We start from the raw sequence: 12,664 nt of genomic DNA on the forward strand, positions 1-12,664 counted from the left end.
CAGGTATGGGGTGACAAATGTCGTAATATTTCCGATGCTTGAAGAATATTGTTACAGGCCATCTATGTCATTAGCACAATTATAATAACTTACATAGGTAAACAGCGATACATATAGGTTATGGGGAAAGTCCTACATTCAAATGGTTTTATTCACTATAAAACTGCATATACTATCAAAAGTATGGAATAATACTTGTACATTCGATCTTATGTTTTAAGAATAAAATTCATTTAACAAGGAAAATATTGGATTTTTCTAGAACAAACACTACATTTACAAACAAAGGATTTCAACTCTACATATAAAAGCTTATGAACTCACCAACTTAATCGTTAACACTCTTTCAAAATTACTTGTATTCTCAAGTAACCGTTAAAACATGTAACTATGAAGCTTTTGAGGATGTGGAGCTAAGGAGTCAGACTATTCATTTTATCATTATATTGTAATTGATTTTGAAACATGTAACTTATGAAACCATGTAAATTTTTTGATTATATTTATGATGGTTGTGTTTACTATGGTCACTATTATACTCGTTATGATACTATACATGATGTCATCCCACCCCCGAACGTTTCCGCCATCCTAGGTTTGGGGGTGCGACAGAATGGGCCCGTACTATCGGAAGTAGGGCTGTAAACGAACTGAACGTTAGGCGAACTGTTCGTGAACTGTTCGGCGGGAAGTTCGTTTATGTTCATTTATTTAATAAATGAACAAACATGAACAAAAATTATCGTTCGTTTAGTTAAATGAACGAACATGAACAATGGTCTCGTTCGTTCATTTATGTTCGTGAACGTTCATTTATGATGTTCATTTACGTTCGTTTATGTTCGTTTGTTTAAGTTTATTTATGTTCATCTATATTCAATTATTTTTTATTATATTGCTATATTATATGTTCGTTTATGTTCATATATGTTCAATTGTGTTTTTTTTTATCTTTGTTCGTTTATGTTTGTACGTTTATGTTCGTTTAGCATGTTCACGAACATAAAGGAACGAACATGAACAAAGTAATTTGTTAAACGAACGAACATGAACAAGAAAATCTCATTCGTTTATCCGTTCATGTTCGTTTGTTGTTCGGCTAACTTACACGAACGAACATGAACAAGACCTTGTTCGTGTTCGTTTGGTTCGTTTACAGCCCTAATCGGAAGCATAAGATATGTATACGGATCCAAAATAGTCAAATGGTTACTATGGAGTTTGTTGTTCGTAGATGGTGTGGTATAGCACTACTATAACTTGTAGATTCTTTCCTTTTTTATCGATCTTTTAATTATGGTTGCTTTACATGAGGATGAATCATGTGCTTGTTCGGGCCTAAGTGGCCATGGTATATTAGTTCTGGATGTTGATGACCTGCACGAGTTGGTTGATTGAGGAACTTGTTGGAGGTTCTGTCAGTTGAGTCATGGCAAGTGATTGTGATCATATATTCGAGGATTGTAGCCTTTGACCAGCCGGTCATCCGATGGTTTTGGATATCATGCACTACGACAGAGTTGTATTCTTTTTTCCTCCCCTATTCGAGAGATAAGAGATTGGATTCGAATCAATCGATATACTAAAGAGATGGTGTTTTACGCATAATTTTTTTTGTAATGAGTAAAGTATTGTTTGTTGTAAAGCATTTATTTCTTTTAGTATAAGGATGTTCAATATTGGTTGTTTTTCGGTTTGGTGGTCGGAGTAAAGATCATTTCCCATGAGTCGAATCTTTGAAGTAGTTTTCAGAAGATCAAGGTTCTCCGATGTAGATCGAGAATTGGATTCCAAAGTCTAAATTGGAAGTCTAGTGAAGGAAGAAAGACTTGGTTTGCGGTTAGAAACCGCCGACAGATAATATAATTTTGTTGTTGTGATGGGTTTTTCGAAGCTAAGAGCATCTGTAAGGGATTCTTGATGTTTAAGATGACTATGATGTTTTGGATCATTTCTTTATGTTAAATATGACTTAAGCATTTGGAGCATTCTTGTGGAGCATTTTATGTCCATGGAGCACTTGGAACTCAATGGAGCACTTGGGCTTCATGAAGCATTTGGAAATGGAACGAATCATCTAAGAAAGGGAGGGATCTCCTAACAAAGGAACAAATCAAGTGACAAAATATCCTATCTTCTAAAAGGAGGTATAGAGCACCTGGAAGTGGAGTGGAGCATCCTAGGCTTGGTTGTGCCACTTAGAAGTCAAGGTATCCTAGTACTAAAACTTGATATGCCATCAAATGACTTGATATACCACCAAATGCCATGATATGCCACAAAGTGACTTGATATGTCACCAACTGACATGATATGCCACCAATAGATAGGATATGTTACCAAGTGACTGGATATGCCATTCATGAGGTGGATAGATCATTATGGAAAGGATGTGCAAACTTGGAGTCTAGATATGCCATCTTGCAAGAGGATGCGCTAACCTTGGAGAGGATGTGTCATCCATTGATCAAGATGCATCATTCACATGCCTAATGTGACATCATGATGCAAGGATGTGCCATTTGTTTCCTTAATATGCCAATGTATACCTTGATGAGATGTATGCTATGAAGTCCCTTATAATTCTCAAGACTGCTCAAGGAAGCTCAAAAGTTGAAGATGCTCAAGGATTATTTCTTGATGCGCCACAATGATGGTTGATATGCCATGGTGATATTGATGTGCCACTATTGCATCATGACGTGCCACTATGGATTAAGATGCTCCATCATCTCCCCTCTTACCCATAGACGTAGGTCACCTTGACCGAAATACGTAAATAATCTGTCTTTGTGTGCTTTTAGTTTCATTTGTTATCTGCATTAGTTCCTAAAAAGGGTCATCTGAACTTGGCAAGTAGCATCAGATTTGTTCTGAGTCTTGACAAATATCATTTGTTTCCCTAACAAGTGCTATCAAAGTAGCGGTTTGTGTTCTTTTGATTGAAGGTATCTACTCACAAATTTTATTTGGAGAAGTTCAAAGCTTCGAATGATTTCACTTTTTGAAAGGTGAAGATGAAGGCTCTTTTAGTTCAACAAGGATGTGCAGAGGCACTCGAAGGAAAAGCAAAAATGCTAGAACACATAACAGTTGAAAATAAGGTGGATATTCTGGAAAGAGCACGAACTGCTAAAACACATAACAGTTGAAAAGAAGGTGGATATTCTGGAAAGAGCACAAATATTAATTCAGTTGAGTTTAACACAAGTGGTACTTAAATAAGTCGTGAATCAAATGAGTATTGATGGGGTTTGGGAGAAATTGTATGACAAGTATCATAACAATTCTCTAACGAACATGATATACCAGAAGCAATGTTTTTACACTCTTAGCATGTAAAAAGCACCCAAGTGAAGGATCATCAGGATAACTTAAATAGGGTCATCTTGGACTTACAAGTTGTGAATATATAGACTGAAGATGAAGATAAATCACTTATCCTCGTATGTTTACTGCCTGATTGTTATCAGAATTTCTTTGATAGCATGTTGTACTGTAGGACAAAAATCAATGTGAAGGAAGTGAATGTTTCTTTCTCATCCAAGGAACTAAAAAGAAAAACTTCATTTGGAAAAGAAGTTTCCAATTCTGGTTTGTTTGCAAGTAGAGAAAGCACATCTAATAGAGGTGGAGGTTACAATGGGAAGTTAGTTGCGAATCTAAAGACAAGATCAAATGTTATAACTACAAGGAAAAAGGGCACTTAAGAAGAGATTGTCGATTGTTGGGGAAAGAAAACAATGGTATTGGACCAAGAAACAAAAATTTTGTTGTGGTTCAAGGAAATTCTGATGAAGGGGATGATGGTGAACTTTTGACAGTATGTGCATCTAGTACTGCTGATGCTTGCTTTTTGGACTTTGGAGTATCCTATCATATGACATGCAACTATGACTAGTTTGCCTCCTTCAAAGAGTGTAATGACATAGTCAAGATGGGTGAAAAGTATTAAAGGAAGTGACATGGTGAAAATCAAGATATACGATGTATAATCAGGAAACTAGATTGTTGGTTTGTCTCGGAGCTTCGAAAAAATTTGATTTCTCTTGGAACTTTGGTGAAGGATGGATTGAAGTATTCTGCAAAGGGTGACTAGTTAAGAGTCTCCAAGGGTGAACTTGTAGTTATGAAGGAAAAAATAAATCATCATGAGATTTATATCTTGGATGGATATACAGTTGGGGAAAAGGTGATTGTATGCCAATCGTTGGATCAATATCATGATGAAGAACATTATGGCATCATAAGTTTGAATATATAAGCAAGAAGGATTTGTTGGTGGAGATGAAAATGGAAATGCTAAACCTGATGACACTTGTGTTCAAGAGATAAAAAATAGGGTGGAGTTTAGTTCGGTTCAACACTCTACCAAGGAGATTCTCAAGTGCGTTCACTCAGATCTATGGGCCCCTATCATGTGAAGTCTTATGGTGGATGTCAATGTTGTGTGAGTTTTATTGAAGATTACTAAAGGAATGCCTGGTTGTATTTTCTGATGATAAAGGATGCATATGAAGTGTTTGGGTAGTTCAAGGAGTGGAAGATGATGGTTGAGAAACCGACCGCGAACACCATAGAAAAATAGAAGGTAGAGTGAGACATCATATTGTATCGCCAATACCACAACAAAGTAGAATGGCAGAACATATGAACCAAACAATGGTAGAGCATGTTCACTCAGATCTATGGGCCCCTCTCATGTTGTCTTATGGTGGATGTCAATGTTGTGTGACTTTTATTGAAGATTACTAAAGGAATGCTTGGTTGTATTTTCTGATGATAAAGGATGCATATGAAGTGTTTGGGTAGTTCAAGGAGTGGAAGATGACGGTTGAGAAACCGACCGCGAACACCATAGAAAAATAAAAGGTAGAGTGAGACATCATATTGTATCGCCAATACCACAACAAAGTAGAGTGGCAGAACATATGAACCAAACAATGGTAGAGCATGTTCAGTTCCATTGATTATCTGTTGGTTTACCAAATCAACTCTGGGTGGAAGTAGTCGACACTTCTTGCAATCTGGCTAATAGATCTCCATCAACTCCAGTTGACTTTAAGAATCCTCAAGATTTGTGGTCTTGAAAACCCTATGAGAATTTTGGTTAACGAATGCTTGGATGCCCTACTTATGCTTGTGTGAATGATGGTAAACTAGAGTTGAGGGCAATAAAATGCATATTTATAAGATATGCATATGGAGGGAAAGGTCATTGGTTGTGGTGTAGAGAAGAATGAAAGACTCAAATATTAGTTATCAGTGGATATGTCACCTTTAAATATGCTATGTCTAAGCAGAAAGGAGGTGGAACAAGTGTTGCAGGGAACGATTAGGGTACTAGCTAGAGGGGGGAGTTTGCAACAAAAATGCCACACAGTTTCACATTAAATAAAGAACAACAGGGTTGCATGGAATGACATAGACGTGAGGAATCCCTTGATCAACCTAGGGAAAAAAGAGTTTGGTGATGCCAATGCCAGGAAAGACAACTTGAGGATGATTATGGAAGTGAGCTTTTGATGAAACAGTTAGGAGCCGAAAAGAAGATAACAACGATGGAGATTCGGAATGATAAAAGAACAAGATGGTTATATATTTCTCACTGCAATAAGAAAGTCTTGTGGTCTTTCTATCATGATCATTCCAAACATATTGGTACTTCTTCAGTGGTTCTCGATAATCAGGAAAAATCTCATTGGGAATTGGTCAAGTGAATCTTGCGATTAAGGGGGACACTTGATGCTTGTGTGTTATATAGTGCTAATGCATGACATACATACTTGTTTGGATTGATAGACTTAGACCATGAAAATGATCTGGTGATAAATATATCATTAGCGGTTGGTCTCGTTCAGAAGACATGGTTATGTATTCAAAAGTTTGGTGCCAAGGAGAATCCAGAAGACATGGTTACAAGGTCGTTGCCCAGAGAGAAGTTCAAGATTTCCTTGGACGTGGTTAATGTTCGTAGGAGGTAAGTCCCTTCAGGGATGAATGACAAGAAATGAGAGGAAGTTCTTGTTTAAGGTGGAGTTCAGAAGATGCTCAAGACAAGGTGGAGATTGTTAAATGTGACTTGAGCATTTAGAGCATTTTAACGATCATTTGTGTTCAATGGAGCACTTTGAACTCAATGGAGAACTTAGGTTTCATGGACCATGTGACATAGTAATGAATCATTTGAGAAAAGGATGGATCTCCTAACAAAGGAATCGATCTACTGATAAAGGAACATATCTTCTAAAAGGGCATATGGAACACCTAAAAGTGGAATGGAGCATCCAATTCTTGGATGCACCGCTTAGAAGTCAAGGTGTGCCACTATTAAAACATGATATGCCACCAAGGGACTTGATATGTCACCAAGTGACATGATATGCCATGAAGTAACCTGATATGCCACCATGTTACTTGATATGCCATCACGTGACAGGATATACCACCAAGTGACTGGATATGCCATTTATGAGGTAGATGTGCCATTGTGGAGAGGATGTGTCAACTTGGAGTCTATATATGTCATCTTGGTAAAGTATACACCAACCTTAGAAATGATGCACCATTATTTGATCAAGATTTACCATCAACATCCTTGATGCGCCTTCTTAATGTAAGGATGCACCACTTGGTTCTTTTGTATTCCAATGTATCCCTTTATGAGTTGTATGCTATAAAGTCCCCTATGATGCTCAAGACCACCAAAGGAAGCTTACAATTTGAAAAGGTTAAAGGATTATTTCTTTATCCCCCCCCCCCCCAATGATGGTTGATATGCCATGGTGATCATGATGTACCACTCTTGCGTCATGATGTGCCACTATGGATCATGATACTCCATCATGTGTGTTTCTGATGCTCATGGAGGAATGAATGTTCTAGAAGCTAATACATAACATATTGTGATTGGTTGACACTATTCATGGGTCTATGGGCTAATCACCTTATAAATTGGGATGAATGCTAAGTCATTTGTGTCTTGTCTTTTGTATCCTTAGTGAGTAGTACAAATCTCTGCTAGTTGTACTTGTAATCTCTATTTGAGAACTCTATGAATAAAGAATACTCCTTTCCTTTCCATGGACGTAGGTCATCTTGACTGAACCACGTAAATACTTTGTCTTTTTGTGCTTTTAGTTTTTTGTATTTTCCGCATTACTTCCTAACAATGGTCATTATAACTTACAAGTAGCATCGAATTTGTTCTAAGTCTTGACAAGTATCGTCTATTTCCCTAACACCTCATATTTAACTTTTAATTACACAAGCTTCATTTGTTTGGGTCCCTCATCAATTAACTGGTAGCCTGTTCGATTTCACTAAGATTGAGGTAGTGAAGATGTTGTAGGAGGTTCTAAGATTCCAGTATAAGACTTTTAGTTTCCATGAGACCGATTGATTATTTTCCACACGTTTGACTGATTCCATTTTATGCACTCCGATAGTCAAGTTTGTTATGTATCTATTTGTGCCTATATGAGGCTTTGTTATTTTGTAGATATCGGTCGATGGTAGTTCGAACTCTAAGTGCATGAGAATTGGGCATTTTGTTTGGAGGATCAACACCTGTTTGATTTTGTAGATTAATTATAATGGGTCAAAGGAATATGTGATTCAAGTAAGTGACATTTTGATTCGGGTTTATTGTTGTATAAGAGAAGCAAGGTAGGTTACCACCGAATTGCTGGTGAATATGAATTTTTCTCATAGTGTTTCTCAAGGAGCCATTGGAGTCCTCTGTGTCTAGGGAGAATTGAAGGATTGGTCAACTCGTGAGTACAGAGCAAATTTCCATTAGATTTATGTCTGTAGAAATGCACAAGTAGTGCTTGCGGTAGGAAGTTCCTGGGAAAGGGACTCGATGTGGACAGTGGCTCCTTTCGGGATCGAAGCACTAGAGATCTTTATAGAGGAGTGTTTGAGTCGTTCAGGTTATATATCGGGTATTAAGAACACGTTTAGCTCACGCTATGGTCGGCTATCTTTGGTTAAATTTGGGCAGTGGTTGATTTGTTGATTAACTTTAGAGTTGGTATGTTTTTTTTCGTAGAGGAGTTATTCCTCAATATATGAGATCATTAGGACTAGTTTTTCGGACTATTTTCGATCATTTGGTTATTGCGTTCATTGTCAACAACTATGGTTGTTCAAGGGTTTTAAGCGGGTTAGTTGAAGGTGCAGTTAATGCGATAACCTTTTGTCAACTTCTGTCAGATGTGTATCTAGGTTTTGGGGAAGTGCGCTCTTGGTTGTTTAGTTATGGAATTTTTGTTTCTAGTAGGCTCGGGTTTGGCAACTTTACTTGGATTATAGAAAGCTTGGATGTTAAAGCAACGTTGTCTAATTTTTTAGGCATGACCAGGGTCTACTTGAGTTTATTTTTTGGTTATTCTTAATGACGAAAAAAGTAATATTTTTGGTTAGTGCATCAGCGGAAAAAGAATTTTTTTGGTTATTGTTGATGTCTTTTCTAGATTTACTTAGGTTTATTTTATTTGACATAAATATGAGACTACTCAATAAATGATCAACTTTATTAAAGTATGTGGAACATCAACCGAAAAACCAACAAGAACCATCCGAAGTAACAACACAATATCATTAAAAAAATCTATTTTTTTATGAGTTTCTCGCCGAAATTGAGTATTTGTGACAACCAAGAAAATTTTTGTTAGCAACCACCGTTATGAAAGAGTAAGAAAAGATAAATATAATAGCTTAGCGTTATAATGTTTGATTTTACGAACAAATATAATCAAATACGTTGTTACATTCAAAAATAAATCGACGCTTATACTAAAAAATAAGCGTCCAAAAAGTTGTACCGTCTTTGAAAATGGTTAATATAATCGAAAAGTACTCATCAAGGTGATCCCAAGAATATAAAAGTTGTAAAAATCCGACCCTGATTAGAGTTGTTATGAGTTTTATAAAAAATAATATGATTTTTATAAAATCATTTTATTTTTACTCCTATTAGGAAAAAAGTTTGAAAATCAAAACTAGCCAAAACAACTTAAATAAAGGAAAGTTGTATTACAAGTTTAGACCATCACACACACACACACACACACACACACACACACACACACACACACACATATATATATATATATATATATATATATATATATATAAAGAGGGTAAATATCGGAGTCATATACATAGGATATAGATTTTTAAAAATCTTTAATTTGCGTGCGAGATGCATGCCATTGCACGACATGCACCTGACACCAGATTCGATCAGATTGCGAGTGATGTGACCTATAGAAAAGTGACATGTAGCGATTCCCTTTTGGAGCCACGATGACAACACGCGACGCGTGCACATATTTATGTCGCGTGCACTCCAAAATCATAACTGAAAATAGAAGGTTCTCCAAGCCTCATCATCCCTCAAATCTTTCTCTCACTCTTTCTATTGGAACTGATTTAAGCTGGAATAACTATATATATATATATATATATATATATATATATATATATATATATATATATATATATATATATATATATATATATATATATATCAAAGTTAAAACTTTTTTAATTTTTTAAATGAATATCCTAGATACAACGTATATGTTTGTTTGATTTTATTTTATTTTTTTGCATTTGTGTATATGATCTATATGGATAGCATACACATATGCTTAAGATCTACTAGACGCATTAATCAAAACGTTTAGATGCTTATTTTTTAAAAGAAAATTTTAAAATTATCAAGAGTTGTTAAGGTTTTTAAATGTCAGTGTAACTCAACCCATGTATATGGTAAGTTCCCAGAACAAACTTCTTTAAGTTCCGAAAAGTAAATGAAATTAACTATTCATGTGAATGAATAAAAAATAATCTTTTATTAATGTACAAATTTGATAAAGATATGTAAAGGATACTATTCATAGTAAGACACAAAAAACATTTACGAAACCCATAAATCTTTAAAAAAGATTAAAGTAAAAAAGAAAAAGAAAAAAAAAAAAAAAAAAAAAGATCATGACGCTACACTTATGTATGAAAAGCAACTTCACCATCAATTGCTCGGACACAATGGTTCCTATCCAAATTAGGATAGTCCTTTTATTTATCTATTTCTGTAAAACCCAAAAGTTCTTTCATTTGTTAGCCGGTGTATTATTAAATACAAACATATAATCATATATATAAAATGTCGAAATCGCTTGAAGAAACAAGCATGTTATGTGTTACATGTTACCTTTTGTTTTGTGTATTTCTTTTTCTGCGTAACATTGAATTAATATTTCATAAAAAGTATTCGGATTTCTTTTTCTAGAATAAACTAAGTATCACCGTTTGGTTTTAATGTACTTCAAAAAGAGCATAATAATCAACCAATTTCAAGATTTTTTTTTTCATTTGTAATTTTTTTGGTATCTAGAATTATAAAACTTGTGATTACGATTATTCAAAGTTAAGCGGTTCTTCTGATAATTGTTAACGATAAAATATTCTTTAATAAATAAGTTATGTCAGCACATGAGCATCGCACATAAAATGAACAATATTATAGTTAAAGAAGTTGTTTATTAATCGAAAATTGATAATAGATAAAATCCAAATAACAAAAAATCTGAAGGATGTGTACGATCACGTCTTTACTTTGTCACGATCGTTTAAAATATCTGAAACAATAAAATGAAACTTTAATCCAAAAGTTTAGTAGGTTCCCCAAAAGTACCACCACAAACATATAACCAAACAAATATCGGGTTCACAACTTCCTGGTTGGATTATCCCTGGCCCGTAACCTTTCGGATGGAATGCCCTGGTTCGTAACGTTCTGGTTGGAATGCTCTGGCCCACAACCTTTCAGTTGGCTTGTCCAATACATATTTTGTCCACAACCTCCTTGTTGGATTACCCCTGTCCCAAAACCTTCCGGTTGGAATGCCCCGACCCACAATTTTTCGGTTGAAGTGCCCCGGTTATTTGACTGAAAACACAAAGTAATACAGTCTCAACTCCACCATACCATGTCGACTAATACATAACAAATAAAATATATGCAACAACAGATAGTCATATAACCAGTCAACAAACAACAGGTAGACCTACATGTCAGTACTGCATAACAACATCCTATATACCAAGATACAGATCTAACAGATCACTACAACATAGGAAGATCTAATATATCAGGATACATATCAAATAGATCACCCACAACATAGCAACATGCTAAATACCCATAATCCAATGAATACATAAGTGTATATACTCAGAGATGAGATAGACACACGGACATTTGATCCTACTCTAGAGCGACAACCAAACAAGGAACAAACAAGAAAGCCAAGATCAAGAGTTATCAATCTATCCTACATGACTATATCAATCCTTATGGCATCCCTCTACTAAAAGATAAGCAAAACTAGTGGGCCGAAATTGGTGTCTTCAACTCACGGGTACAATGAGGAGAAATTAACGTGAAATGAAGAAACTTGTAAAATCAAGACGCGTTTCCCTTTCTACAATGTGTTCTCCCACGGATCCACTAATCACCAAAACCAAGTAAAACCTTAATTAATAGTCAAAAGCCCTCAAGTTTGACCTAAAGTCAAACTTGGTCAAAAGTCAACGGTCAATGAAAGTCTACAAAGTCAAAGACCATGGCAGCTGCGTACGCCCGACGTATGCGACCAAATCTTATTTCTCCATTAAGTACTTTATCATTGAAGACCTTTTGTCCAGAGATTAGATCTTGTCTCAAAACATCGACTTAAGTCATAAAGTCTCCACCTTTATGACTTTCCATGGCTAGAAAAGGTTCAAAAGCTCAAACCCTAACTTATTAATTCATTATGACATCATAACGTCAGCATGGAAGGGATAAAAGAAACAAGATCACATTTTTATGGTTCCTAATATCTTTATACTAGATAAACTTTCCGGTTGTATCCATTAGAATGGTCCCAATAAACAACATCTAGTCTTTAAGTCTCAAAGGGACCATAAGTGTATCTTTTTCAACTTAATCCATTAAGTCCAAGTCTCCAACCTTCATAACTAAATCAATATTATATTTAAATGGATAAAGTTTCCATCTTTATCTATAACAAGGTCACAAACTTTCAAGATCTAAAATTTATGCACTTAAAGTGTCTAAAAGCTGATAACACCCAAAACTAGCTAGATCTAACAAATGCATCATCAAGAAACACCGTAAACTTTCAAACAAAATTTTCATTTAAAAATCACATTAATCTCATTAACACAATTTCATAATTCCTAAAAATATCGAATTATACAAAACATATGTACATAAGTTGTTTAAAAACACAATCCAGGATCCTCAAAACATATCTCTATCTCATGTGTACAATGAAGTCGGTGCCTTCCCGTGATCCTAAGAAGTACTTAAAACACATAACACATAACACGGTAAGCACAAAGCTTAGTGAGTTCCCCAAAATACTACACATATCTCATTAGCCTCTGATGGCTATACTCGAATAAGACCCTTCGGCCAATGTGTCACAGTGGGAACATCTGGTCCCACAACTCGGTTGGACCCTCCGGTCCTAACTCAGTAAGCTTAGAATAATACACATCATCAATCACAAAGACATAATGCATGATATCACAATACTCAATAAAGCATACAAGACCTCCGGTCACACAAAGATTACCACTCTAG

This window comes from Lactuca saligna, chromosome 6 (genome assembly GCF_052625555.1).
Source record: "Lactuca saligna cultivar CGN05327 chromosome 6, ASM5262555v1, whole genome shotgun sequence".
In the NCBI taxonomy this organism is placed as follows: domain Eukaryota; kingdom Viridiplantae; phylum Streptophyta; class Magnoliopsida; order Asterales; family Asteraceae; genus Lactuca; species Lactuca saligna.